Source organism: Pungitius pungitius, unplaced genomic scaffold (assembly GCF_949316345.1).
Source record: "Pungitius pungitius unplaced genomic scaffold, fPunPun2.1 scaffold_26, whole genome shotgun sequence".
NCBI lineage: Eukaryota > Metazoa > Chordata > Actinopteri > Perciformes > Gasterosteidae > Pungitius > Pungitius pungitius.
Genome location: NW_026909893.1, coordinates 171,009 through 196,509, shown reverse-complemented (window position 1 = coordinate 196,509; position 25,501 = coordinate 171,009). Strand labels below are relative to the sequence as shown.

Below are 25,501 nucleotides of genomic sequence, written 5' to 3'. Positions count from 1 at the left end.
GTTTCAGTGCCATAAGTGTGGAGTCCAGGGGCACTTTGCTAGAGAATGCAAAAAAAATAAAAACAAATGTAGCTTATGCTATAACAGTATGGAGGAATGCATATGCAACCAGAGTGAGAGTGAATCAATCATGATAGACAATGAAACTATAGAGTCTGGGGAGGATAACAATGGGACGTCGGGGGACGAGAGTGTCATAGGAGAGGAGGGTGTGGAGAGTAAACTGGAGAAGGAGGGGGATAAAGAACTCTCAGAAGAGGATGATGAAGTGAGGGGTGAGACGGGGAAAATGGGAGGAGCAGGTTTGCACAAAAGTACAAAGGAGGACACGAGAAGGGAAAATTCGGAGGAGAGTGTACCGGCATCAACGAGCGAAAAAGGTGGAAGGACGCTCTCAGGGCAGTGTGTACCATCAGATCAAGAAGCCCCGACTAGAAACCTAGAACTACCGATGGCGACAGACTCGTTGCCGGCAAGACAGCCAGACAAAAGGCTGCACAGCGACTCGGATGACCCTCATCCTAAAACAGACCCGGACATGGACTTTGAGAAGGCGAAGGTTTTAAGAAATAGAGCCGAGGAGAGAAAAGCAAAGGTCATGGCTAAGAAAAAGCTGAAAAACAAAAATAACTAGATGGTATGCACTTTCATATATATTACAATGATGGCTTCCTTTGGTTTCCAAATTACCTCTCTGAATGCCAACGGGCTTCGAAATAAAAATAAACTGGACTCAACTTTAAAACAACTCAAATCAGAAATAATATGCCTTCAGGAAACAAATTGGGATGTTTCTTTACGGGAAAATGTGATCAAACAGTGGGGAGGGAAGGTCATCTCAAATGAGGGAACCCCAAACTCTTGTGGTGTGGCCTCACTCTTTCAAGCCAATATCTTCAAAACCATTAACGAGGTTCATAGGGACCGAGAAGGTAGGGTTTTGGTCGTTGATTTCTGCCTGGCAAACGATACATTTAGGCTGATAAATGTGTATGCACCAAATGGAGAAGGGGAAAGAAAACAGTTCTTTAAAAATCTAGAGAAATGGTGTAATGAAAACACTTTTGTAATTGGTGATTTTAATGTGGTCCTAATGGAAAAAGATTTGTCCAAAAACAATGTCTATAGAAATGATTCTAGTAGAAGTACACTGAAAAAAGTAATGAATAATTGCAATATAATAGATATTTGGAGGATATTAAATAAAAACAAAACTGCATTTTCAAGAAGACAAGCTGTTGAAGGAATATTGAAGCAGTCAAGAATTGATTTCTGCTTAGTGGCTTCAGGTGTGGTTAAACATATAACATCCTGTGAATACTACTTTTACTCTGGGAGCGATCACGCTTCAGTGACAGTGTGTGTGGGAGGTGCGAGAATGAAGAGGGGAGGGGGTTTATGGTGTCTAAATATAAGCCACCTGAAAAACGACATATTAAAAAGTAAAATTGAAAGGTATTTAGCAAAGGTGACACACGATATGGCTTTTGTAGATGACGTGTTTGGTTTTTGGGAGGATGTTAAAGAAAAACTAAAAAAAATGTGTATAAGGTTCAGCAAAAACAAAAACTGGGAGAATAAAAGAGAGGAACGAGAGTTAATTCTCCTCCTGCAAAACGAAATAGAAAAATGTGAAGAGGATCCAAATTATGACAGTGAAAAATATGAACTGTATAAAACCAGAATAACTGAACTAGAAAAAAAAAGATGTGCGGGTGCAATAATACGGAGTAGAGCAAAATATATAACTGAAGGAGAAAGATGCACAGCTTTCTTTCTAGGTCTAGAAAAAACAAATCAAGAAAAGACTTATATATCGAGCATTGAAAATTCCAGGGGGGAAATAGTAGAAGAAACCGAAGGCATTTTGAGAACCATACAGGGTTACTATCAAAAATTATTTGAAAGTGAAGGGATTGTGACTAGTGAAATGAATGAAGTAGTAAATAAAATAAATAATAAACTAGAAGATAACGACAGTGTGTGGTGCGAGATGCCGCTCTCACTGAGCGAAATAGAACAGGCCATAATGAAGCTAAATAAAAATAAAAGCCCGGGGGCAGACGGTTTGCCTGCCGAGTTCTTTCAAGAATTTAAGGAAATGCTGGGGCCACTTTTGCTGACACTCTATGAACAGATGGACACTGAGCAGAGGGCTCCAGCATCATTTACGGAGGGGATAGTCACTCTAATTTTCAAAAAAGGGGAGAAAAAGCTGCTTTCCAACTACAGACCGATCAGTTTGCTTAACACAGACTATAAAATATTCACAAAAATACTTGCAAACAGATTAAAAACTGTAATAAATTCAATAATAGGACCAACGCAGGCTTACAGCATTCCGGGGAGGGACATCTCAGACACCATCAACACAATCAGAGATACAGTAAGCTGCTTAAATAAGGAGGGAGGGATTTTGTTAGGAGTAGACCTAGAGAAGGCTTTTGATAGAGTGGAACATCCCTTCCTGTGGGCCGTGCTGGAGCGTTTTGGTTTTGGACCAATATTCATAAAAAGAATCAAAATGATGTACAGCGGAGCGAAAAGTAGGGTGAAATGTAATGGATTACTAACTAACAGTTTTGAGCTAGGACGATCAGTGAGACAGGGTTGCCCGCTGTCGGCGCTGCTCTACAGCCTGGTGGCGGAGCCCCTGGCCTATACTATAAATAATGACGACCTAATAAAGGGAATCTGGACACCGGCAGGAAACCAAATTAAAATTATGCAGTATGCAGATGATGTAAATATTTGTGTGAAAACTAGTAGCTGCATAAACAAAGTATTAGACCATATAAAGAAATATGAAAGAGCATCAGGCGCAAAAATTAATACAAAAAAAACCGAGCTGATGGTCTTCGGGCCCTGCAATGTCCCAGCTGATATGTGGGGTTTTAAAAAAATAGAGGACGAAAGGAAAATCTTGGGTATATATATAGGTAAAAATGAAAAGAGTGCAACGGACAAAACATGGAACGAGGTTTTGGTAAAAATAAAAAACCTGCTAAATTTATGGTATGCAAGAGGCCTCGCTTTGAAGGGAAAGGTAATAGTAGTAAATGCCCTGATACTGTCCAAAATTAATCACATTCTGGGGTCCTGTGAGCTGCCCACTTGGGTGTTCAATCGGCTCAATGCAGCCGTTGCCACGTTTTTTTGGAAGGGAAAGGGGAATTCGATCGCTCGCAAGACGTTAATAGCTAACAAAAGGGAGGGGGGTTTAGCTTTGATTGATGTAAGTGTAAAAAGAGACGCACTGAGGGTAAAATTAATAGGGAGATTTTTAAATCCAAAAAGGCAGCTGCCCGGTAGAGATTTCCTGGCAGGCCTCCTGGCAGGGTACGGAGAGAGAAGTGTGTATAACCTATGTGCCCTCTCGCCAGCACACGTAAGGGTGGGTCTGTCGGGGTTCTACAGGGAAGTGCTGGAGGCTTGGGACAAAATTATGCCGCATCTCACACCTGACGTTAAAGGAAAGGTGCAAGTGCTAAAATTACCTTTCCTATCAAGCCCGGGGTTTGTCGGGGGCGGGAGGCCGATTACGAGTTGCCACTTAATGCAGGCAGGTTTAACAGCCGTAGGGAGTGTGTGTGGAACAAACGGCTGTTTTGATTTAGGAAAAGTAAACGGTAAACTCCAGGCATGTGGAAGTAAATATGCACCGGCAAGAATAAAAGACATAGGGAAAATATTTGATCAATGCATGGGTCATGAATGGAAAGAAAGAATGAATGAAGTGACAGAGCAGGACAGGGCACTTGGTTTTACGCTGTGTGTTAAAGATAAACAAAAAAATATAATTGAAGTAAAAACAAAAATTTTCTACAGCATCCTAATAAAAAAACACATAGTTAAACCAGCAGCAGAAAAGGCATGGGAAAAAATCTTCCCAAAAGATAAGACAAGCTCAATATGGGTAAATCTTGAATTCAGCCTCATCCCCCCAGAGGTCTACAGCTCTGAGTTTAAGATAAGGCACCGGAAATATTTTACAGGAATTGTCTTGCACCAGATACACAAGGAAAAATTCTCAAGAATGTGTTCTGTGTGTGAAACGGAAGAAGAGGATTTGGAGCACCTTATTTGGTCTTGTACAGCACTCAGAACCTTTAGAGAATACATAAGAGAGCTTCTAACAAAGGGTTGTGGAGTAAAAATGACGAGGGGAACATCATGGGACTGGACCTGGTGTTTCGGACTGCCAAAGAATGCTGGAGGCCGGAGGATGGATATCGCCAACGCATGCCTGGCATTTGCTAGAAGAGCAGTGCTGCTGAGAAGAAACCTTGCCCTCTTCGAGGGAAAAAAAACGGACGTTGAGACTCTTTTCAAGAGCAATATAAAAGCATACTGGAAAACTATATATGCATTCAAAAAAGATCTGCTCAAGGAATGGATGGACGAAAATAATCTCTTGTTTCAGGAGGACAATGACAAAGATCTTATCTTTCGGTTTTAAATGTTTTTCTTGTGTGCCTTAACTTGTTGTCGTTGCGCACTTCTTTTTTTGGTTTTGTTTGGAAAAAGATATGGCTAATAAGGCAAAACTTTCTACTGCCGAGTGAAGAAAAGAAAAGAAAAAAAAAATAAAAAAAATCCTATAATATGATTTTGTTCTCATCTTAAAGACCCTGATTGCTGATGTTCAGAAAATAATTAAATAATAATGTATGTATAATATGTAATAATGTATAATAATGTATGTATATATAATGTATATAGTGAATATGTAAACAATGTAAAAAATGATTTTTGGAAAATGTATTTTTTATAATAAAAGAAAAAAAAAAAAGTTCCGCCCGATCTCGTCTGATCTCGGAAGCTAAGCAGAGCAGGGCCTGGTTAGTACCTGGATGGAAGACCGCCTGGGAATCCCAGGTGCCGTAAGCTTTTTCACTTCTCTCTCCGAAAGCCGCCGAGCGCCGCAGATTGTACACCTACAAATTACAAAAAGAATATCACATTGTTGAAGAGATGCATGTTTAGTGTTGTTTTAACGTTGGATATGAAAGGAAATTAGACAATATTATCCAAAATGATTCCGTTTCATGATTGCTAAATTAGTGTTGATCAACATTTACGATTGGCATACTATTGTTTGTAATTTAGCCGTTGAAATACAGGTGCTAACCCAACATGTTAGAATTGCCAGTGAAGAAAAGTAAAGTTACCTTCAGGCTTTAGGAACCTCTCTTGCCAATGCTAAGAACTGCTTCAATTTTAGAAAAAGAAACTTCTGATTATCTTTGACACGTTTTAAAGGATTAGGAAAAAGATGAAAAGCAGCTTACGGCCATACCTCTCTGGTTCCGCCCGATCTCGTCTGATCTCGGAAGCTAAGCAGAGCAGGGCCTGGTTAGTACCTGGATGGAAGACCGCCTGGGAATCCCAGGTGCCGTAAGCTTTTTCACTTCTCTCTCTGAAAGCCGCCCAGCGCCGTAGATTGTACACCTACACAATTGTAAAAAAAATGTCACATTGTAGAAGAGATGCAATAGGAAGAAGATGAAAGGTGGCTTACGTCCATACCATCGTCAGGCCATTTGAGGTGGCGGGGACTGCAATGGCCATTCACCGATTGGCTGGGACCCCTGGGCGGGTCTTCTCTAGTCCATCCAATTTTCGGCATGGGATGTCACAGCCTTCTTTGCATACCCTTATTTAACCCACACAAAGATGCCAACGGCAGGCGTGTCATAATTCATTGACGCATTATAAAGGATTAGGAAAAAGATAAAAAGCAGCTTACGGCCATACCTCTCTGGTTCCGCCCGATCTCGTCTGATCTCGGAAGCTAAGCAGAGCAGGGCCTGGTTAGTACCTGGATGGAAGACCGCCTGGGAATCCCAGGTGCCGTAAGCTTTTTCACTTCTCTCTCCGAAAGCCGCCGAGCGCCGCAGATTGTACACCTACAAATTACAAAAAGAATATCACATTGTTGAAGAGATGCATGTTTAGTGTTGTTTTAACGTTGGATATGAAAGGAAATTAGACAATATTATCCAAAATGATTCCGTTTCATGATTGCTAAATTAGTGTTGATCAACATTTACGATTGGCATACTATTGTTTGTAATTTAGCCGTTGAAATACAGGTGCTAACCCAACATGTTAGAATTGCCAGTGAAGAAAAGTAAAGTTACCTTCAGGCTTTAGGAACCTCTCTTGCCAATGCTAAGAACTGCTTCAATTTTAGAAAAAGAAACTTCTGATTATCTTTGACACGTTTTAAAGGATTAGGAAAAAGATGAAAAGCAGCTTACGGCCATACCTCTCTGGTTCCGCCCGATCTCGTCTGATCTCGGAAGCTAAGCAGAGCAGGGCCTGGTTAGTACCTGGATGGAAGACCGCCTGGGAATCCCAGGTGCCGTAAGCTTTTTCACTTCTCTCTCTGAAAGCCGCCCAGCGCCGTAGATTGTACACCTACACAATTGTAAAAAAAATGTCACATTGTAGAAGAGATGCAATAGGAAGAAGATGAAAGGTGGCTTACGTCCATACCATCGTCAGGCCATTTGAGGTGGCGGGGACTGCAATGGCCATTCACCGATTGGCTGGGACCCCTGGGCGGGTCTTCTCTAGTCCATCCAATTTTCGGCATGGGATGTCACAGCCTTCTTTGCATACCCTTATTTAACCCACACAAAGATGCCAACGGCAGGCGTGTCATGATTCATTGACGCATTATAAAGGATTAGGAAAAAGATAAAAAGCAGCTTACGGCCATACCTCTCTGGTTCCGCCCGATCTCGTCTGATCTCGGAAGCTAAGCAGAGCAGGGCCTGGTTAGTACCTGGATGGAAGACCGCCTGGGAATCCCAGGTGCCGTAAGCTTTTTCACTTCTCTCTCTGAAAGCCGCCCAGCGCCGTAGATTGTACACCTACACAATTGTAAAAAAAATGTCACATTGTAGAAGAGATGCAATAGGAAGAAGATGAAAGGTGGCTTACGTCCATACCATCGTCAGGCCATTTGAGGTGGCGGGGACTGCAATGGCCATTCACCGATTGGCTGGGACCCCTGGGCGGGTCTTCTCTAGTCCATCCAATTTTCGGCATGGGATGTCACAGCCTTCTTTGCATACCCTTATTTAACCCACACAAAGATGCCAACGGCAGGCGTGTCATAATTCATTGACGCATTATAAAGGATTAGGAAAAAGATAAAAAGCAGCTTACGGCCATACCTCTCTGGTTCCGCCCGATCTCGTCTGATCTCGGAAGCTAAGCAGAGCAGGGCCTGGTTAGTACCTGGATGGAAGACCGCCTGGGAATCCCAGGTGCCGTAAGCTTTTTCACTTCTCTCTCCGAAAGCCGCCGAGCGCCGCAGATTGTACACCTACAAATTACAAAAAGAATATCACATTGTTGAAGAGATGCATGTTTAGTGTTGTTTTAACGTTGGATATGAAAGGAAATTAGACAATATTATCCAAAATGATTCCGTTTCATGATTGCTAAATTAGTGTTGATCAACATTTACGATTGGCATACTATTGTTTGTAATTTAGCCGTTGAAATACAGGTGCTAACCCAACATGTTAGAATTGCCAGTGAAGAAAAGTAAAGTTACCTTCAGGCTTTAGGAACCTCTCTTGCCAATGCTAAGAACTGCTTCAATTTTAGAAAAAGAAACTTCTGATTATCTTTGACACGTTTTAAAGGATGAGGAAAAAGATGAAAAGCAGCTTACGGCCATACCTCTCTGGTTCCGCCCGATCTCGTCTGATCTCGGAAGCTAAGCAGAGCAGGGCCTGGTTAGTACCTGGATGGAAGACCGCCTGGGAATCCCAGGTGCCGTAAGCTTTTTCACTTCTCTCTCTGAAAGCCGCCCAGCGCCGTAGATTGTACACCTACACAATTGTAAAAAAAATGTCACATTGTAGAAGAGATGCAATAGGAAGAAGATGAAAGGTGGCTTACGTCCATACCATCGTCAGGCCATTTGAGGTGGCGGGGACTGCAATGGCCATTCACCGATTGGCTGGGACCCCTGGGCGGGTCTTCTCTAGTCCATCCAATTTTCGGCATGGGATGTCACAGCCTTCTTTGCATACCCTTATTTAACCCACACAAAGATGCCAACGGCAGGCGTGTCATAATTCATTGACGCATTATAAAGGATTAGGAAAAAGATAAAAAGCAGCTTACGGCCATACCTCTCTGGTTCCGCCCGATCTCGTCTGATCTCGGAAGCTAAGCAGAGCAGGGCCTGGTTAGTACCTGGATGGAAGACCGCCTGGGAATCCCAGGTGCCGTAAGCTTTTTCACTTCTCTCTCCGAAAGCCGCCGAGCGCCGCAGATTGTACACCTACAAATTACAAAAAGAATATCACATTGTTGAAGAGATGCATGTTTAGTGTTGTTTTAACGTTGGATATGAAAGGAAATTAGACAATATTATCCAAAATGATTCCGTTTCATGATTGCTAAATTAGTGTTGATCAACATTTACGATTGGCATACTATTGTTTGTAATTTAGCCGTTGAAATACAGGTGCTAACCCAACATGTTAGAATTGCCAGTGAAGAAAAGTAAAGTTACCTTCAGGCTTTAGGAACCTCTCTTGCCAATGCTAAGAACTGCTTCAATTTTAGAAAAAGAAACTTCTGATTATCTTTGACACGTTTTAAAGGATTAGGAAAAAGATGAAAAGCAGCTTACGGCCATACCTCTCTGGTTCCGCCCGATCTCGTCTGATCTCGGAAGCTAAGCAGAGCAGGGCCTGGTTAGTACCTGGATGGAAGACCGCCTGGGAATCCCAGGTGCCGTAAGCTTTTTCACTTCTCTCTCTGAAAGCCGCCCAGCGCCGTAGATTGTACACCTACACAATTGTAAAAAAAATGTCACATTGTAGAAGAGATGCAATAGGAAGAAGATGAAAGGTGGCTTACGTCCATACCATCGTCAGGCCATTTGAGGTGGCGGGGACTGCAATGGCCATTCACCGATTGGCTGGGACCCCTGGGCGGGTCTTCTCTAGTCCATCCAATTTTCGGCATGGGATGTCACAGCCTTCTTTGCATACCCTTATTTAACCCACACAAAGATGCCAACGGCAGGCGTGTCATGATTCATTGACGCATTATAAAGGATTAGGAAAAAGATAAAAAGCAGCTTACGGCCATACCTCTCTGGTTCCGCCCGATCTCGTCTGATCTCGGAAGCTAAGCAGAGCAGGGCCTGGTTAGTACCTGGATGGAAGACCGCCTGGGAATCCCAGGTGCCGTAAGCTTTTTCACTTCTCTCTCTGAAAGCCGCCCAGCGCCGTAGATTGTACACCTACACAATTGTAAAAAAAATGTCACATTGTAGAAGAGATGCAATAGGAAGAAGATGAAAGGTGGCTTACGTCCATACCATCGTCAGGCCATTTGAGGTGGCGGGGACTGCAATGGCCATTCACCGATTGGCTGGGACCCCTGGGCGGGTCTTCTCTAGTCCATCCAATTTTCGGCATGGGATGTCACAGCCTTCTTTGCATACCCTTATTTAACCCACACAAAGATGCCAACGGCAGGCGTGTCATAATTCATTGACGCATTATAAAGGATTAGGAAAAAGATAAAAAGCAGCTTACGGCCATACCTCTCTGGTTCCGCCCGATCTCGTCTGATCTCGGAAGCTAAGCAGAGCAGGGCCTGGTTAGTACCTGGATGGAAGACCGCCTGGGAATCCCAGGTGCCGTAAGCTTTTTCACTTCTCTCTCCGAAAGCCGCCGAGCGCCGCAGATTGTACACCTACAAATTACAAAAAGAATATCACATTGTTGAAGAGATGCATGTTTAGTGTTGTTTTAACGTTGGATATGAAAGGAAATTAGACAATATTATCCAAAATGATTCCGTTTCATGATTGCTAAATTAGTGTTGATCAACATTTACGATTGGCATACTATTGTTTGTAATTTAGCCGTTGAAATACAGGTGCTAACCCAACATGTTAGAATTGCCAGTGAAGAAAAGTAAAGTTACCTTCAGGCTTTAGGAACCTCTCTTGCCAATGCTAAGAACTGCTTCAATTTTAGAAAAAGAAACTTCTGATTATCTTTGACACGTTTTAAAGGATGAGGAAAAAGATGAAAAGCAGCTTACGGCCATACCTCTCTGGTTCCGCCCGATCTCGTCTGATCTCGGAAGCTAAGCAGAGCAGGGCCTGGTTAGTACCTGGATGGAAGACCGCCTGGGAATCCCAGGTGCCGTAAGCTTTTTCACTTCTCTCTCTGAAAGCCGCCCAGCGCCGTAGATTGTACACCTACACAATTGTAAAAAAAATGTCACATTGTAGAAGAGATGCAATAGGAAGAAGATGAAAGGTGGCTTACGTCCATACCATCGTCAGGCCATTTGAGGTGGCGGGGACTGCAATGGCCATTCACCGATTGGCTGGGACCCCTGGGCGGGTCTTCTCTAGTCCATCCAATTTTCGGCATGGGATGTCACAGCCTTCTTTGCATACCCTTATTTAACCCACACAAAGATGCCAACGGCAGGCGTGTCATAATTCATTGACGCATTATAAAGGATTAGGAAAAAGATAAAAAGCAGCTTACGGCCATACCTCTCTGGTTCCGCCCGATCTCGTCTGATCTCGGAAGCTAAGCAGAGCAGGGCCTGGTTAGTACCTGGATGGAAGACCGCCTGGGAATCCCAGGTGCCGTAAGCTTTTTCACTTCTCTCTCCGAAAGCCGCCGAGCGCCGCAGATTGTACACCTACAAATTACAAAAAGAATATCACATTGTTGAAGAGATGCATGTTTAGTGTTGTTTTAACGTTGGATATGAAAGGAAATTAGACAATATTATCCAAAATGATTCCGTTTCATGATTGCTAAATTAGTGTTGATCAACATTTACGATTGGCATACTATTGTTTGTAATTTAGCCGTTGAAATACAGGTGCTAACCCAACATGTTAGAATTGCCAGTGAAGAAAAGTAAAGTTACCTTCAGGCTTTAGGAACCTCTCTTGCCAATGCTAAGAACTGCTTCAATTTTAGAAAAAGAAACTTCTGATTATCTTTGACACGTTTTAAAGGATTAGGAAAAAGATGAAAAGCAGCTTACGGCCATACCTCTCTGGTTCCGCCCGATCTCGTCTGATCTCGGAAGCTAAGCAGAGCAGGGCCTGGTTAGTACCTGGATGGAAGACCGCCTGGGAATCCCAGGTGCCGTAAGCTTTTTCACTTCTCTCTCTGAAAGCCGCCCAGCGCCGTAGATTGTACACCTACACAATTGTAAAAAAAATGTCACATTGTAGAAGAGATGCAATAGGAAGAAGATGAAAGGTGGCTTACGTCCATACCATCGTCAGGCCATTTGAGGTGGCGGGGACTGCAATGGCCATTCACCGATTGGCTGGGACCCCTGGGCGGGTCTTCTCTAGTCCATCCAATTTTCGGCATGGGATGTCACAGCCTTCTTTGCATACCCTTATTTAACCCACACAAAGATGCCAACGGCAGGCGTGTCATAATTCATTGACGCATTATAAAGGATTAGGAAAAAGATAAAAAGCAGCTTACGGCCATACCTCTCTGGTTCCGCCCGATCTCGTCTGATCTCGGAAGCTAAGCAGAGCAGGGCCTGGTTAGTACCTGGATGGAAGACCGCCTGGGAATCCCAGGTGCCGTAAGCTTTTTCACTTCTCTCTCCGAAAGCCGCCGAGCGCCGCAGATTGTACACCTACAAATTACAAAAAGAATATCACATTGTTGAAGAGATGCATGTTTAGTGTTGTTTTAACGTTGGATATGAAAGGAAATTAGACAATATTATCCAAAATGATTCCGTTTCATGATTGCTAAATTAGTGTTGATCAACATTTACGATTGGCATACTATTGTTTGTAATTTAGCCGTTGAAATACAGGTGCTAACCCAACATGTTAGAATTGCCAGTGAAGAAAAGTAAAGTTACCTTCAGGCTTTAGGAACCTCTCTTGCCAATGCTAAGAACTGCTTCAATTTTAGAAAAAGAAACTTCTGATTATCTTTGACACGTTTTAAAGGATTAGGAAAAAGATGAAAAGCAGCTTACGGCCATACCTCTCTGGTTCCGCCCGATCTCGTCTGATCTCGGAAGCTAAGCAGAGCAGGGCCTGGTTAGTACCTGGATGGAAGACCGCCTGGGAATCCCAGGTGCCGTAAGCTTTTTCACTTCTCTCTCTGAAAGCCGCCCAGCGCCGTAGATTGTACACCTACACAATTGTAAAAAAAATGTCACATTGTAGAAGAGATGCAATAGGAAGAAGATGAAAGGTGGCTTACGTCCATACCATCGTCAGGCCATTTGAGGTGGCGGGGACTGCAATGGCCATTCACCGATTGGCTGGGACCCCTGGGCGGGTCTTCTCTAGTCCATCCAATTTTCGGCATGGGATGTCACAGCCTTCTTTGCATACCCTTATTTAACCCACACAAAGATGCCAACGGCAGGCGTGTCATAATTCATTGACGCATTATAAAGGATTAGGAAAAAGATAAAAAGCAGCTTACGGCCATACCTCTCTGGTTCCGCCCGATCTCGTCTGATCTCGGAAGCTAAGCAGAGCAGGGCCTGGTTAGTACCTGGATGGAAGACCGCCTGGGAATCCCAGGTGCCGTAAGCTTTTTCACTTCTCTCTCTGAAAGCCGCCCAGCGCCGTAGATTGTACACCTACACAATTGTAAAAAAAATGTCACATTGTAGAAGAGATGCAATAGGAAGAAGATGAAAGGTGGCTTACGTCCATACCATCGTCAGGCCATTTGAGGTGGCGGGGACTGCAATGGCCATTCACCGATTGGCTGGGACCCCTGGGCGGGTCTTCTCTAGTCCATCCAATTTTCGGCATGGGATGTCACAGCCTTCTTTGCATACCCTTATTTAACCCACACAAAGATGCCAACGGCAGGCGTGTCATAATTCATTGACGCATTATAAAGGATTAGGAAAAAGATAAAAAGCAGCTTACGGCCATACCTCTCTGGTTCCGCCCGATCTCGTCTGATGTCGGAAGCTAAGCAGAGCAGGGCCTGGTTAGTACCTGGATGGAAGACGGCCTGGGAATCCCAGGTGCCGTAAGCTTTTTCACTTCTCTCTCCGAAAGCCGCCGAGCGCCGCAGATTGTACACCTACAAATTACAAAAAGAATATCACATTGTTGAAGAGATGCATGTTTAGTGTTGTTTTAACGTTGGATATGAAAGGAAATTAGACAATAATATCCAAAATGATTCCGTTTCATGATTGCTAAATTAGTGTTGATCAACATTTACGATTGGCATACTATTGTTTGTAATTTAGCCGTTGAAATACAGGTGCTAACCCAACATGTTAGAATTGCCAGTGAAGAAAAGTAAAGTTACCTTCAGGCTTTAGGAACCTCTCTTGCCAATGCTAAGAACTGCTTCAATTTTAGAAAAAGAAACTTCTGATTATCTTTGACACGTTTTAAAGGATTAGGAAAAAGATGAAAAGCAGCTTACGGCCATACCTCTCTGGTTCCGCCCGATCTCGTCTGATCTCGGAAGCTAAGCAGAGCAGGGCCTGGTTAGTACCTGGATGGAAGACCGCCTGGGAATCCCAGGTGCCGTAAGCTTTTTCACTTCTCTCTCTGAAAGCCGCCCAGCGCCGTAGATTGTACACCTACACAATTGTAAAAAAAATGTCACATTGTAGAAGAGATGCAATAGGAAGAAGATGAAAGGTGGCTTACGTCCATACCATCGTCAGGCCATTTGAGGTGGCGGGGACTGCAATGGCCATTCACCGATTGGCTGGGACCCCTGGGCGGGTCTTCTCTAGTCCATCCAATTTTCGGCATGGGATGTCACAGCCTTCTTTGCATACCCTTATTTAACCCACACAAAGATGCCAACGGCAGGCGTGTCATAATTCATTGACGCATTATAAAGGATTAGGAAAAAGATAAAAAGCAGCTTACGGCCATACCTCTCTGGTTCCGCCCGATCTCGTCTGATCTCGGAAGCTAAGCAGAGCAGGGCCTGGTTAGTACCTGGATGGAAGACCGCCTGGGAATCCCAGGTGCCGTAAGCTTTTTCACTTCTCTCTCCGAAAGCCGCCGAGCGCCGCAGATTGTACACCTACAAATTACAAAAAGAATATCACATTGTTGAAGAGATGCATGTTTAGTGTTGTTTTAACGTTGGATATGAAAGGAAATTAGACAATATTATCCAAAATGATTCCGTTTCATGATTGCTAAATTAGTGTTGATCAACATTTACGATTGGCATACTATTGTTTGTAATTTAGCCGTTGAAATACAGGTGCTAACCCAACATGTTAGAATTGCCAGTGAAGAAAAGTAAAGTTACCTTCAGGCTTTAGGAACCTCTCTTGCCAATGCTAAGAACTGCTTCAATTTTAGAAAAAGAAACTTCTGATTATCTTTGACACGTTTTAAAGGATTAGGAAAAAGATGAAAAGCAGCTTACGGCCATACCTCTCTGGTTCCGCCCGATCTCGTCTGATCTCGGAAGCTAAGCAGAGCAGGGCCTGGTTAGTACCTGGATGGAAGACCGCCTGGGAATCCCAGGTGCCGTAAGCTTTTTCACTTCTCTCTCTGAAAGCCGCCCAGCGCCGTAGATTGTACACCTACACAATTGTAAAAAAAATGTCACATTGTAGAAGAGATGCAATAGGAAGAAGATGAAAGGTGGCTTACGTCCATACCATCGTCAGGCCATTTGAGGTGGCGGGGACTGCAATGGCCATTCACCGATTGGCTGGGACCCCTGGGCGGGTCTTCTCTAGTCCATCCAATTTTCGGCATGGGATGTCACAGCCTTCTTTGCATACCCTTATTTAACCCACACAAAGATGCCAACGGCAGGCGTGTCATAATTCATTGACGCATTATAAAGGATTAGGAAAAAGATAAAAAGCAGCTTACGGCCATACCTCTCTGGTTCCGCCCGATCTCGTCTGATCTCGGAAGCTAAGCAGAGCAGGGCCTGGTTAGTACCTGGATGGAAGACCGCCTGGGAATCCCAGGTGCCGTAAGCTTTTTCACTTCTCTCTCCGAAAGCCGCCGAGCGCCGCAGATTGTACACCTACAAATTACAAAAAGAATATCACATTGTTGAAGAGATGCATGTTTAGTGTTGTTTTAACGTTGGATATGAAAGGAAATTAGACAATATTATCCAAAATGATTCCGTTTCATGATTGCTAAATTAGTGTTGATCAACATTTACGATTGGCATACTATTGTTTGTAATTTAGCCGTTGAAATACAGGTGCTAACCCAACATGTTAGAATTGCCAGTGAAGAAAAGTAAAGTTACCTTCAGGCTTTAGGAACCTCTCTTGCCAATGCTAAGAACTGCTTCAATTTTAGAAAAAGAAACTTCTGATTATCTTTGACACGTTTTAAAGGATGAGGAAAAAGATGAAAAGCAGCTTACGGCCATACCTCTCTGGTTCCGCCCGATCTCGTCTGATCTCGGAAGCTAAGCAGAGCAGGGCCTGGTTAGTACCTGGATGGAAGACCGCCTGGGAATCCCAGGTGCCGTAAGCTTTTTCACTTCTCTCTCTGAAAGCCGCCCAGCGCCGTAGATTGTACACCTACACAATTGTAAAAAAAATGTCACATTGTAGAAGAGATGCAATAGGAAGAAGATGAAAGGTGGCTTACGTCCATACCATCGTCAGGCCATTTGAGGTGGCGGGGACTGCAATGGCCATTCACCGATTGGCTGGGACCCCTGGGCGGGTCTTCTCTAGTCCATCCAATTTTCGGCATGGGATGTCACAGCCTTCTTTGCATACCCTTATTTAACCCACACAAAGATGCCAACGGCAGGCGTGTCATAATTCATTGACGCATTATAAAGGATTAGGAAAAAGATAAAAAGCAGCTTACGGCCATACCTCTCTGGTTCCGCCCGATCTCGTCTGATCTCGGAAGCTAAGCAGAGCAGGGCCTGGTTAGTACCTGGATGGAAGACCGCCTGGGAATCCCAGGTGCCGTAAGCTTTTTCACTTCTCTCTCTGAAAGCCGCCCAGCGCCGTAGATTGTACACCTACACAATTGTAAAAAAAATGTCACATTGTAGAAGAGATGCAATAGGAAGAAGATGAAAGGTGGCTTACGTCCATACCATCGTCAGGCCATTTGAGGTGGCAGGGACTGCAATGGCCATTCACCGATTGGCTGGGACCCCTGGGCGGGTCTTCTCTAGTCCATCCAATTTTCGGCATGGGATGTCACAGCCTTCTTTGCATACCCTTATTTAACCCACACAAAGATGCCAACGGCAGGCGTGTCATAATTCATTGACGCATTATAAAGGATTAGGAAAAAGATAAAAAGCAGCTTACGGCCATACCTCTCTGGTTCCGCCCGATCTCGTCTGATCTCGGAAGCTAAGCAGAGCAGGGCCTGGTTAGTACCTGGATGGAAGACCGCCTGGGAATCCCAGGTGCCGTAAGCTTTTTCACTTCTCTCTCCGAAAGCCGCCGAGCGCCGCAGATTGTACACCTACAAATTACAAAAAGAATATCACATTGTTGAAGAGATGCATGTTTAGTGTTGTTTTAACGTTGGATATGAAAGGAAATTAGACAATATTATCCAAAATGATTCCGTTTCATGATTGCTAAATTAGTGTTGATCAACATTTACGATTGGCATACTATTGTTTGTAATTTAGCCGTTGAAATACAGGTGCTAACCCAACATGTTAGAATTGCCAGTGAAGAAAAGTAAAGTTACCTTCAGGCTTTAGGAACCTCTCTTGCCAATGCTAAGAACTGCTTCAATTTTAGAAAAAGAAACTTCTGATTATCTTTGACACGTTTTAAAGGATTAGGAAAAAGATGAAAAGCAGCTTACGGCCATACCTCTCTGGTTCCGCCCGATCTCGTCTGATCTCGGAAGCTAAGCAGAGCAGGGCCTGGTTAGTACCTGGATGGAAGACCGCCTGGGAATCCCAGGTGCCGTAAGCTTTTTCACTTCTCTCTCCGAAAGCCGCCGAGCGCCGCAGATTGTACACCTACAAATTACAAAAAGAATATCACATTGTTGAAGAGATGCATGTTTAGTGTTGTTTTAACGTTGGATATGAAAGGAAATTAGACAATATTATCCAAAATGATTCCGTTTCATGATTGCTAAATTAGTGTTGATCAACATTTACGATTGGCATACTATTGTTTGTAATTTAGCCGTTGAAATACAGGTGCTAACCCAACATGTTAGAATTGCCAGTGAAGAAAAGTAAAGTTACCTTCAGGCTTTAGGAACCTCTCTTGCCAATGCTAAGAACTGCTTCAATTTTAGAAAAAGAAACTTCTGATTATCTTTGACACGTTTTAAAGGATTAGGAAAAAGATGAAAAGCAGCTTACGGCCATACCTCTCTGGTTCCGCCCGATCTCGTCTGATCTCGGAAGCTAAGCAGAGCAGGGCCTGGTTAGTACCTGGATGGAAGACCGCCTGGGAATCCCAGGTGCCGTAAGCTTTTTCACTTCTCTCTCTGAAAGCCGCCCAGCGCCGTAGATTGTACACCTACACAATTGTAAAAAAAATGTCACATTGTAGAAGAGATGCAATAGGAAGAAGATGAAAGGTGGCTTACGTCCATACCATCGTCAGGCCATTTGAGGTGGCGGGGACTGCAATGGCCATTCACCGATTGGCTGGGACCCCTGGGCGGGTCTTCTCTAGTCCATCCAATTTTCGGCATGGGATGTCACAGCCTTCTTTGCATACCCTTATTTAACCCACACAAAGATGCCAACGGCAGGCGTGTCATAATTCATTGACGCATTATAAAGGATTAGGAAAAAGATAAAAAGCAGCTTACGGCCATACCTCTCTGGTTCCGCCCGATCTCGTCTGATCTCGGAAGCTAAGCAGAGCAGGGCCTGGTTAGTACCTGGATGGAAGACCGCCTGGGAATCCCAGGTGCCGTAAGCTTTTTCACTTCTCTCTCCGAAAGCCGCCGAGCGCCGCAGATTGTACACCTACAAATTACAAAAAGAATATCACATTGTTGAAGAGATGCATGTTTAGTGTTGTTTTAACGTTGGATATGAAAGGAAATTAGACAATATTATCCAAAATGATTCCGTTTCATGATTGCTAAATTAGTGTTGATCAACATTTACGATTGGCATACTATTGTTTGTAATTTAGCCGTTGAAATACAGGTGCTAACCCAACATGTTAGAATTGCCAGTGAAGAAAAGTAAAGTTACCTTCAGGCTTTAGGAACCTCTCTTGCCAATGCTAAGAACTGCTTCAATTTTAGAAAAAGAAACTTCTGATTATCTTTGACACGTTTTAAAGGATTAGGAAAAAGATGAAAAGCAGCTTACGGCCATACCTCTCTGGTTCCGCCCGATCTCGTCTGATCTCGGAAGCTAAGCAGAGCAGGGCCTGGTTAGTACCTGGATGGAAGACCGCCTGGGAATCCCAGGTGCCGTAAGCTTTTTCACTTCTCTCTCTGAAAGCCGCCCAGCGCCGTAGATTGTACACCTACACAATTGTAAAAAAAATGTCACATTGTAGAAGAGATGCAATAGGAAGAAGATGAAAGGTGGCTTACGTCCATACCATCGTCAGGCCATTTGAGGTGGCGGGGACTGCAATGGCCATTCACCGATTGGCTGGGACCCCTGGGCGGGTCTTCTCTAGTCCATCCAATTTTCGGCATGGGATGTCACAGCCTTCTTTGCATACCCTTATTTAACCCACACAAAGATGCCAACGGCAGGCGTGTCATAATTCATTGACGCATTATAAAGGATTAGGAAAAAGATAAAAAGCAGCTTACGGCCATACCTCTCTGGTTCCGCCCGATCTCGTCTGATCTCGGAAGCTAAGCAGAGCAGGGCCTGGTTAGTACCTGGATGGAAGACCGCCTGGGAATCCCAGGTGCCGTAAGCTTTTTCACTTCTCTCTCCGAAAGCCGCCGAGCGCCGCAGATTGTACACCTACAAATTACAAAAAGAATATCACATTGTTGAAGAGATGCATGTTTAGTGTTGTTTTAACGTTGGATATGAAAGGAAATTAGACAATATTATCCAAAATGATTCCGTTTCATGATTGCTAAATTAGTGTTGATCAACATTTACGATTGGCATACTATTGTTTGTAATTTAGCCGTTGAAATACAGGTGCTAACCCAACATGTTAGAATTGCCAGTGAAGAAAAGTAAAGTTACCTTCAGGCTTTAGGAACCTCTCTTGCCAATGCTAAGAACTGCTTCAATTTTAGAAAAAGAAACTTCTGATTATCTTTGACACGTTTTAAAGGATTAGGAAAAAGATGAAAAGCAGCTTACGGCCATACCTCTCTGGTTCCGCCCGATCTCGTCTGATCTCGGAAGCTAAGCAGAGCAGGGCCTGGTTAGTACCTGGATGGAAGACCGCCTGGGAATCCCAGGTGCCGTAAGCTTTTTCACTTCTCTCTCTGAAAGCCGCCCAGCGCCGTAGATTGTACACCTACACAATTGTAAAAAAAATGTCACATTGTAGAAGAGATGCAATAGGAAGAAGATGAAAGGTGGCTTACGTCCATACCATCGTCAGGCCATTTGAGGTGGCGGGGACTGCAATGGCCATTCACCGATTGGCTGGGACCCCTGGGCGGGTCTTCTCTAGTCCATCCAATTTTCGGCATGGGATGTCACAGCCTTCTTTGCATACCCTTATTTAACCCACACAAAGATGCCAACGGCAGGCGTGTCATAATTCATTGACGCATTATAAAGGATTAGGAAAAAGATAAAAAGCAGCTTACGGCCATACCTCTCTGGTTCCGCCCGATCTCGTCTGATCTCGGAAGCTAAGCAGAGCAGGGCCTGGTTAGTACCTGGATGGAAGACCGCCTGGGAATCCCAGGTGCCGTAAGCTTTTTCACTTCTCTCTCCGAAAGCCGCCGAGCGCCGCAGATTGTACACCTACAAATTACAAAAAGAATATCACATTGTTGAAGAGATGCATGTTTAGTGTTGTTTTAACGTTGGATATGAAAGGAAATTAGACAATATTATCCAAAATGATTCCGTTTCATGATTGCTAAATTAGTGTTGATCAACATTTACGATTGGCATACTATTGTTTGTAATTTAGCCGTTGAAATACAGGTGCTAACCCAACATGTTAGAATTGCCAGTGAAGAAAAGTAAAGTTACCTTCAGGCTTTAGGAACCTCTCTTGCCAATGCTAAGAACTGCTTCAATTTTAGAAAAAGAAACTTCTGATTATCTTTGACACGTTTTAAAGGATTAGGAAAAAGATGAAAAGCAGCTTACGGCCATACCTCTCTGGTTCCGCCCGATCTCGTCTGATCTCGGAAGCTAAGCAGAGCAGGGCCTGGTTAGTACCTGGATGGAAGACCGCCTGGGAATCCCAGGTGCCGTAAGCTTTTTCACTTCTCTCTCTGAAAGCCGCCCAGCGCCGTAGATTGTACACCTACACAATTGTAAAAAAAATGTCACATTGTAGAAGAGATGCAATAGGAAGAAGATGAAAGGTGGCTTACGTCCATACCATCGTCAGGCCATTTGAGGTGGCGGGGACTGCAATGGCCATTCACCGATTGGCTGGGACCCCTGGGCGGGTCTTCTCTAGTCCATCCAATTTTCGGCATGGGATGTCACAGCCTTCTTTGCATACCCTTATTTAACCCACACAAAGATGCCAACGGCAGGCGTGTCATAATTCATTGACGCATTATAAAGGATTAGGAAAAAGATAAAAAGCAGCTTACGGCCATACCTCTCTGGTTCCGCCCGATCTCGTCTGATCTCGGAAGCTAAGCAGAGCAGGGCCTGGTTAGTACCTGGATGGAAGACCGCCTGGGAATCCCAGGTGCCGTAAGCTTTTTCACTTCTCTCTCCGAAAGCCGCCGAGCGCCGCAGATTGTACACCTACAAATTACAAAAAGAATATCACATTGTTGAAGAGATGCATGTTTAGTGTTGTTTTAACGTTGGATATGAAAGGAAATTAGACAATATTATCCAAAATGATTCCGTTTCATGATTGCTAAATTAGTGTTGATCAACATTTACGATTGGCATACTATTGTTTGTAATTTAGCCGTTGAAATACAGGTGCTAACCCAACATGTTAGAATTGCCAGTGAAGAAAAGTAAAGTTACCTTCAGGCTTTAGGAACCTCTCTTGCCAATGCTAAGAACTGCTTCAATTTTAGAAAAAGAAACTTCTGATTATCTTTGACACGTTTTAAAGGATTAGGAAAAAGATGAAAAGCAGCTTACGGCCATACCTCTCTGGTTCCGCCCGATCTCGTCTGATCTCGGAAGCTAAGCAGAGCAGGGCCTGGTTAGTACCTGGATGGAAGACCGCCTGGGAATCCCAGGTGCCGTAAGCTTTTTCACTTCTCTCTCTGAAAGCCGCCCAGCGCCGTAGATTGTACACCTACACAATTGTAAAAAAAATGTCACATTGTAGAAGAGATGCAATAGGAAGAAGATGAAAGGTGGCTTACGTCCATACCATCGTCAGGCCATTTGAGGTGGCGGGGACTGCAATGGCCATTCACCGATTGGCTGGGACCCCTGGGCGGGTCTTCTCTAGTCCATCCAATTTTCGGCATGGGATGTCACAGCCTTCTTTGCATACCCTTATTTAACCCACACAAAGATGCCAACGGCAGGCGTGTCATAATTCATTGACGCATTATAAAGGATTAGGAAAAAGATAAAAAGCAGCTTACGGCCATACCTCTCTGGTTCCGCCCGATCTCGTCTGATCTCGGAAGCTAAGCAGAGCAGGGCCTGGTTAGTACCTGGATGGAAGACCGCCTGGGAATCCCAGGTGCCGTAAGCTTTTTCACTTCTCTCTCCGAAAGCCGCCGAGCGCCGCAGATTGTACACCTACAAATTACAAAAAGAATATCACATTGTTGAAGAGATGCATGTTTAGTGTTGTTTTAACGTTGGATATGAAAGGAAATTAGACAATAATATCCAAAATTATTCCGTTTCATGATTGCTAAATTAGTGTTGATCAACATTTACGATTGGCATACTATTGTTTGTAATTTAGCCGTTGAAATACAGGTGCTAACCCAACATGTTAGAATTGCCAGTGAAGAAAAGTAAAGTTACCTTCAGGCTTTAGGAACCTCTTTTGCCAATGCTAAGAACTGCTTCAATTTTAGAAAAAGAAACTTCTGATTATCTTTGACACGTTTTAAAGGATTAGGAAAAAGATGAAAAGCAGCTTACGGCCATACCTCTCTGGTTCCGCCCGATCTCGTCTGATCTCGGAAGCTAAGCAGAGCAGGGCCTGGTTAGTACCTGGATGGAAGACCGCCTGGGAATCCCAGGTGCCGTAAGCTTTTTCACTTCTCTCTCTGAAAGCCGCCCAGCGCCGTAGATTGTACACCTACACAATTGTAAAAAAAATGTCACATTGTAGAAGAGATGCAATAGGAAGAAGATGAAAGGTGGCTTACGTCCATACCATCGTCAGGCCATTTGAGGTGGCGGGGACTGCAATGGCCATTCACCGATTGGCTGGGACCCCTGGGCGGGTCTTCTCTAGTCCATCCAATTTTCGGCATGGGATGTCACAGCCTTCTTTGCATACCCTTATTTAACCCACACAAAGATGCCAACGGCAGGCGTGTCATAATTTATTGACGCATTATAAAGGATTAGGAAAAAGATAAAAAGCAGCTTACGGCCATACCTCTCTGGTTCCGCCCGATCTCGTCTGATCTCGGAAGCTAAGCAGAGCAGGGCCTGGTTAGTACCTGGATGGAAGACCGCCTGGGAATCCCAGGTGCCGTAAGCTTTTTCACTTCTCTCTCTGAAAGCCGCCCAGCGCCGTAGATTGTACACCTACACAATTGTAAAAAAAATGTCACATTGTAGAAGAGATGCAATAGGAAGAAGATGAAAGGTGGCTTACGTCCATACCATCGTCAGGCCATTTGAGGTGGCGGGGACTGCAATGGCCATTCACCGATTGGCTGGGACCCCTGGGCGGGTCTTCTCTAGTCCATCCAATTTTCGGCATGGGATGTCACAGCCTTCTTTGCATACCCTTATTTAACCCACACAAAGATGCCAACGGCAGGCGTGTCATAATTCATTGACGCATTATAAAGGATTAGGAAAAAGATAAAAAGCAGCTTACGGCCATACCTCTCTGGTTCCGCCCGATCTCGTCTGATCTCGGAAGCTAAGCAGAGCAGGGCCTGGTTAGTACCTGGATGGAAGACCGCCTGGGAATCCCAGGTGCCGTAAGCTTTTTCACTTCTCTCTCCGAAAGCCGCCGAGCGCCGCAGATTGTACACCTACAAATTACAAAAAGAATATCACATTGTTGAAGAGATGCATGTTTAGTGTTGTTTTAACGTTGGATATGAAAGGAAATTAGACAATAATATCCAAAATGATTCCGTTTCATGATTGCTAAATTAGTGTTGATCAACATTTACGATTGGCATACTATTGTTTGTAATTTAGCCGTTGAAATACAGGTGCTAACCCAACATGTTAGAATTGCCAGTGAAGAAAAGTAAAGTTACCTTCAGGCTTTAGGAACCTCTCTTGCCAATGCTAAGAACTGCTTCAATTTTAGAAAAAGAAACTTCTGATTATCTTTGACACGTTTTAAAGGATTAGGAAAAAGATGAAAAGCAGCTTACGGCCATACCTCTCTGGTTCCACCCGATCTCGTCTGATCTCGGAAGCTAAGCAGAGCAGGGCCTGGTTAGTACCTGGATGGAAGACCGCCTGGGAATCCCAGGTGCCGTAAGCTTTTTCACTTCTCTCTCTGAAAGCCGCCCAGCGCCGTAGATTGTACACCTACACAATTGTAAAAAAAATGTCACATTGTAGAAGAGATGCAATAGGAAGAAGATGAAAGGTGGCTTACGTCCATACCATCGTCAGGCCATTTGAGGTGGCGGGGACTGCAATGGCCATTCACCGATTGGCTGGGACCCCTGGGCGGGTCTTCTCTAGTCCATCCAATTTTCGGCATGGGATGTCACAGCCTTCTTTGCATACCCTTATTTAACCCACACAAAGATGCCAACGGCAGGCGTGTCATAATTCATTGACGCATTATAAAGGATTAGGAAAAAGATAAAAAGCAGCTTACGGCCATACCTCTCTGGTTCCGCCCGATCTCGTCTGATCTCGGAAGCTAAGCAGAGCAGGGCCTGGTTAGTACCTGGATGGAAGACCGCCTGGGAATCCCAGGTGCCGTAAGCTTTTTCACTTCTCTCTCCGAAAGCCGCCGAGCGCCGCAGATTGTACACCTACAAATTACAAAAAGAATATCACATTGTTGAAGAGATGCATGTTTAGTGTTGTTTTAACGTTGGATATGAAAGGAAATTAGACAATAATATCCAAAATGATTCCGTTTCATGATTGCTAAATTAGTGTTGATCAACATTTACGATTGGCATACTATTGTTTGTAATTTAGCCGTTGAAATACAGGTGCTAACCCAACATGTTAGAATTGCCAGTGAAGAAAAGTAAAGTTACCTTCAGGCTTTAGGAACCTCTCTTGCCAATGCTAAGAACTGCTTCAATTTTAGAAAAAGAAACTTCTGATTATCTTTGACACGTTTTAAAGGATTAGGAAAAAGATGAAAAGCAGCTTACGGCCATACCTCTCTGGTTCCGCCCGATCTCCTCTGATCTCAGAAGCTAAGCAGAGCAGGGCCTGGTTAGTACCTGGATGGAAGACCGCCTGGGAATCCCAGGTGCCGTAAGCTTTTTCACTTCTCTCTCTGAAAGCCGCCCAGCGCCGTAGATTGTACACCTACACAATTGTAAAAAAAATGTCACATTGTAGAAGAGATGCAATAGGAAGAAGATGAAAGGTGGCTTACGTCCATACCATCGTCAGGCCATTTGAGGTGGCGGGGACTGCAATGGCCATTCACCGATTGGCTGGGACCCCTGGGCGGGTCTTCTCTAGTCCATCCAATTTTCGGCATGGGATGTCACAGCCTTCTTTGCATACCCTTATTTAACCCACACAAAGATGCCAACGGCAGGCGTGTCATAATTTATTGACGCATTATAAAGGATTAGGAAAAAGATAAAAAGCAGCTTACGGCCATACCTCTCTGGTTCCGCCCGATCTCGTCTGATCTCGGAAGCTAAGCAGAGCAGGGCCTGGTTAGTACCTGGATGGAAGACCGCCTGGGAATCCCAGGTGCCGTAAGCTTTTTCACTTCTCTCTCTGAAAGCCGCCCAGCGCCGTAGATTGTACACCTACACAATTGTAAAAAAAATGTCACATTGTAGAAGAGATGCAATAGGAAGAAGATGAAAGGTGGCTTACGTCCATACCATCGTCAGGCCATTTGAGGTGGCGGGGACTGCAATGGCCATTCACCGATTGGCTGGGACCCCTGGGCGGGTCTTCTCTAGTCCATCCAATTTTCGGCATGGGATGTCACAGCCTTCTTTGCATACCCTTATTTAACCCACACAAAGATGCCAACGGCAGGCGTGTCATAATTCATTGACGCATTA

At 44.2% G+C, this 25,501-nt stretch overlaps 41 non-coding genes and 1 pseudogene across 41 annotated transcripts; all 42 read left to right on the top strand.

The window, feature by feature from the left end:
* The first annotated feature begins 5,285 nt into the window (after window positions 1-5,285).
* LOC119202975 (5S ribosomal RNA) lies at window positions 5,286-5,404 on the top strand. Its single transcript, XR_005116302.1, has one exon. It is a non-coding gene; the product is annotated as a 5S ribosomal RNA (ribosomal RNA).
* A 339-nt stretch (window positions 5,405-5,743) lies between these two features.
* On the top strand, window positions 5,744-5,862 carry LOC119207576 (5S ribosomal RNA). Its single transcript, XR_005118642.2, has one exon. It is a non-coding gene; the product is annotated as a 5S ribosomal RNA (ribosomal RNA).
* A 395-nt stretch (window positions 5,863-6,257) lies between these two features.
* On the top strand, window positions 6,258-6,376 carry LOC119207574 (5S ribosomal RNA). The gene has a single exon (XR_005118640.1). It is a non-coding gene; the product is annotated as a 5S ribosomal RNA (ribosomal RNA).
* Window positions 6,377-6,715: 339 nt separating this feature from the next.
* On the top strand, window positions 6,716-6,834 carry LOC134120635 (5S ribosomal RNA). Its single transcript, XR_009952178.1, has one exon. It is a non-coding gene; the product is annotated as a 5S ribosomal RNA (ribosomal RNA).
* A 339-nt stretch (window positions 6,835-7,173) lies between these two features.
* LOC134120634 (5S ribosomal RNA) lies at window positions 7,174-7,292 on the top strand. The gene has a single exon (XR_009952177.1). It is a non-coding gene; the product is annotated as a 5S ribosomal RNA (ribosomal RNA).
* A 395-nt stretch (window positions 7,293-7,687) lies between these two features.
* Window positions 7,688-7,806, top strand: LOC134120633 (5S ribosomal RNA). Its single transcript, XR_009952176.1, has one exon. It is a non-coding gene; the product is annotated as a 5S ribosomal RNA (ribosomal RNA).
* A 339-nt stretch (window positions 7,807-8,145) lies between these two features.
* On the top strand, window positions 8,146-8,264 carry LOC134120631 (5S ribosomal RNA). Its single transcript, XR_009952174.1, has one exon. It is a non-coding gene; the product is annotated as a 5S ribosomal RNA (ribosomal RNA).
* Window positions 8,265-8,659: 395 nt separating this feature from the next.
* On the top strand, window positions 8,660-8,778 carry LOC134120630 (5S ribosomal RNA). The gene has a single exon (XR_009952173.1). It is a non-coding gene; the product is annotated as a 5S ribosomal RNA (ribosomal RNA).
* A 339-nt stretch (window positions 8,779-9,117) lies between these two features.
* On the top strand, window positions 9,118-9,236 carry LOC134120629 (5S ribosomal RNA). Its single transcript, XR_009952172.1, has one exon. It is a non-coding gene; the product is annotated as a 5S ribosomal RNA (ribosomal RNA).
* Window positions 9,237-9,575: 339 nt separating this feature from the next.
* On the top strand, window positions 9,576-9,694 carry LOC134120628 (5S ribosomal RNA). Its single transcript, XR_009952171.1, has one exon. It is a non-coding gene; the product is annotated as a 5S ribosomal RNA (ribosomal RNA).
* Window positions 9,695-10,089: 395 nt separating this feature from the next.
* On the top strand, window positions 10,090-10,208 carry LOC134120627 (5S ribosomal RNA). Its single transcript, XR_009952170.1, has one exon. It is a non-coding gene; the product is annotated as a 5S ribosomal RNA (ribosomal RNA).
* A 339-nt stretch (window positions 10,209-10,547) lies between these two features.
* LOC134120626 (5S ribosomal RNA) lies at window positions 10,548-10,666 on the top strand. Its single transcript, XR_009952169.1, has one exon. It is a non-coding gene; the product is annotated as a 5S ribosomal RNA (ribosomal RNA).
* A 395-nt stretch (window positions 10,667-11,061) lies between these two features.
* Window positions 11,062-11,180, top strand: LOC134120625 (5S ribosomal RNA). Its single transcript, XR_009952168.1, has one exon. It is a non-coding gene; the product is annotated as a 5S ribosomal RNA (ribosomal RNA).
* A 339-nt stretch (window positions 11,181-11,519) lies between these two features.
* On the top strand, window positions 11,520-11,638 carry LOC134120624 (5S ribosomal RNA). Its single transcript, XR_009952167.1, has one exon. It is a non-coding gene; the product is annotated as a 5S ribosomal RNA (ribosomal RNA).
* Window positions 11,639-12,033: 395 nt separating this feature from the next.
* LOC134120623 (5S ribosomal RNA) lies at window positions 12,034-12,152 on the top strand. The gene has a single exon (XR_009952166.1). It is a non-coding gene; the product is annotated as a 5S ribosomal RNA (ribosomal RNA).
* Window positions 12,153-12,491: 339 nt separating this feature from the next.
* On the top strand, window positions 12,492-12,610 carry LOC134120622 (5S ribosomal RNA). The gene has a single exon (XR_009952165.1). It is a non-coding gene; the product is annotated as a 5S ribosomal RNA (ribosomal RNA).
* Window positions 12,611-12,949: 339 nt separating this feature from the next.
* Window positions 12,950-13,068, top strand: LOC134120321 (5S ribosomal RNA; annotated as a pseudogene).
* Window positions 13,069-13,463: 395 nt separating this feature from the next.
* Window positions 13,464-13,582, top strand: LOC134120620 (5S ribosomal RNA). The gene has a single exon (XR_009952163.1). It is a non-coding gene; the product is annotated as a 5S ribosomal RNA (ribosomal RNA).
* A 339-nt stretch (window positions 13,583-13,921) lies between these two features.
* LOC134120619 (5S ribosomal RNA) lies at window positions 13,922-14,040 on the top strand. The gene has a single exon (XR_009952162.1). It is a non-coding gene; the product is annotated as a 5S ribosomal RNA (ribosomal RNA).
* A 395-nt stretch (window positions 14,041-14,435) lies between these two features.
* On the top strand, window positions 14,436-14,554 carry LOC134120618 (5S ribosomal RNA). The gene has a single exon (XR_009952161.1). It is a non-coding gene; the product is annotated as a 5S ribosomal RNA (ribosomal RNA).
* A 339-nt stretch (window positions 14,555-14,893) lies between these two features.
* Window positions 14,894-15,012, top strand: LOC134120617 (5S ribosomal RNA). The gene has a single exon (XR_009952160.1). It is a non-coding gene; the product is annotated as a 5S ribosomal RNA (ribosomal RNA).
* A 395-nt stretch (window positions 15,013-15,407) lies between these two features.
* Window positions 15,408-15,526, top strand: LOC134120616 (5S ribosomal RNA). The gene has a single exon (XR_009952159.1). It is a non-coding gene; the product is annotated as a 5S ribosomal RNA (ribosomal RNA).
* Window positions 15,527-15,865: 339 nt separating this feature from the next.
* On the top strand, window positions 15,866-15,984 carry LOC134120615 (5S ribosomal RNA). The gene has a single exon (XR_009952158.1). It is a non-coding gene; the product is annotated as a 5S ribosomal RNA (ribosomal RNA).
* A 339-nt stretch (window positions 15,985-16,323) lies between these two features.
* Window positions 16,324-16,442, top strand: LOC134120614 (5S ribosomal RNA). Its single transcript, XR_009952157.1, has one exon. It is a non-coding gene; the product is annotated as a 5S ribosomal RNA (ribosomal RNA).
* A 395-nt stretch (window positions 16,443-16,837) lies between these two features.
* LOC134120613 (5S ribosomal RNA) lies at window positions 16,838-16,956 on the top strand. The gene has a single exon (XR_009952156.1). It is a non-coding gene; the product is annotated as a 5S ribosomal RNA (ribosomal RNA).
* A 395-nt stretch (window positions 16,957-17,351) lies between these two features.
* On the top strand, window positions 17,352-17,470 carry LOC134120612 (5S ribosomal RNA). Its single transcript, XR_009952155.1, has one exon. It is a non-coding gene; the product is annotated as a 5S ribosomal RNA (ribosomal RNA).
* Window positions 17,471-17,809: 339 nt separating this feature from the next.
* LOC134120611 (5S ribosomal RNA) lies at window positions 17,810-17,928 on the top strand. The gene has a single exon (XR_009952154.1). It is a non-coding gene; the product is annotated as a 5S ribosomal RNA (ribosomal RNA).
* A 395-nt stretch (window positions 17,929-18,323) lies between these two features.
* On the top strand, window positions 18,324-18,442 carry LOC134120609 (5S ribosomal RNA). The gene has a single exon (XR_009952152.1). It is a non-coding gene; the product is annotated as a 5S ribosomal RNA (ribosomal RNA).
* A 339-nt stretch (window positions 18,443-18,781) lies between these two features.
* LOC134120608 (5S ribosomal RNA) lies at window positions 18,782-18,900 on the top strand. Its single transcript, XR_009952151.1, has one exon. It is a non-coding gene; the product is annotated as a 5S ribosomal RNA (ribosomal RNA).
* Window positions 18,901-19,295: 395 nt separating this feature from the next.
* LOC134120607 (5S ribosomal RNA) lies at window positions 19,296-19,414 on the top strand. Its single transcript, XR_009952150.1, has one exon. It is a non-coding gene; the product is annotated as a 5S ribosomal RNA (ribosomal RNA).
* Window positions 19,415-19,753: 339 nt separating this feature from the next.
* LOC134120606 (5S ribosomal RNA) lies at window positions 19,754-19,872 on the top strand. The gene has a single exon (XR_009952149.1). It is a non-coding gene; the product is annotated as a 5S ribosomal RNA (ribosomal RNA).
* Window positions 19,873-20,267: 395 nt separating this feature from the next.
* On the top strand, window positions 20,268-20,386 carry LOC134120605 (5S ribosomal RNA). Its single transcript, XR_009952148.1, has one exon. It is a non-coding gene; the product is annotated as a 5S ribosomal RNA (ribosomal RNA).
* A 339-nt stretch (window positions 20,387-20,725) lies between these two features.
* Window positions 20,726-20,844, top strand: LOC134120604 (5S ribosomal RNA). Its single transcript, XR_009952147.1, has one exon. It is a non-coding gene; the product is annotated as a 5S ribosomal RNA (ribosomal RNA).
* Window positions 20,845-21,239: 395 nt separating this feature from the next.
* Window positions 21,240-21,358, top strand: LOC134120603 (5S ribosomal RNA). The gene has a single exon (XR_009952146.1). It is a non-coding gene; the product is annotated as a 5S ribosomal RNA (ribosomal RNA).
* A 339-nt stretch (window positions 21,359-21,697) lies between these two features.
* Window positions 21,698-21,816, top strand: LOC134120602 (5S ribosomal RNA). Its single transcript, XR_009952145.1, has one exon. It is a non-coding gene; the product is annotated as a 5S ribosomal RNA (ribosomal RNA).
* Window positions 21,817-22,211: 395 nt separating this feature from the next.
* Window positions 22,212-22,330, top strand: LOC134120601 (5S ribosomal RNA). The gene has a single exon (XR_009952144.1). It is a non-coding gene; the product is annotated as a 5S ribosomal RNA (ribosomal RNA).
* A 339-nt stretch (window positions 22,331-22,669) lies between these two features.
* LOC134120600 (5S ribosomal RNA) lies at window positions 22,670-22,788 on the top strand. Its single transcript, XR_009952143.1, has one exon. It is a non-coding gene; the product is annotated as a 5S ribosomal RNA (ribosomal RNA).
* Window positions 22,789-23,127: 339 nt separating this feature from the next.
* On the top strand, window positions 23,128-23,246 carry LOC134120598 (5S ribosomal RNA). Its single transcript, XR_009952141.1, has one exon. It is a non-coding gene; the product is annotated as a 5S ribosomal RNA (ribosomal RNA).
* Window positions 23,247-23,641: 395 nt separating this feature from the next.
* Window positions 23,642-23,760, top strand: LOC134120746 (5S ribosomal RNA). Its single transcript, XR_009952289.1, has one exon. It is a non-coding gene; the product is annotated as a 5S ribosomal RNA (ribosomal RNA).
* Window positions 23,761-24,099: 339 nt separating this feature from the next.
* On the top strand, window positions 24,100-24,218 carry LOC134120597 (5S ribosomal RNA). The gene has a single exon (XR_009952140.1). It is a non-coding gene; the product is annotated as a 5S ribosomal RNA (ribosomal RNA).
* Window positions 24,219-24,613: 395 nt separating this feature from the next.
* Window positions 24,614-24,732, top strand: LOC134120315 (5S ribosomal RNA). Its single transcript, XR_009951863.1, has one exon. It is a non-coding gene; the product is annotated as a 5S ribosomal RNA (ribosomal RNA).
* A 339-nt stretch (window positions 24,733-25,071) lies between these two features.
* LOC134120596 (5S ribosomal RNA) lies at window positions 25,072-25,190 on the top strand. Its single transcript, XR_009952139.1, has one exon. It is a non-coding gene; the product is annotated as a 5S ribosomal RNA (ribosomal RNA).
* Window positions 25,191-25,501: the final 311 nt, after the last annotated feature.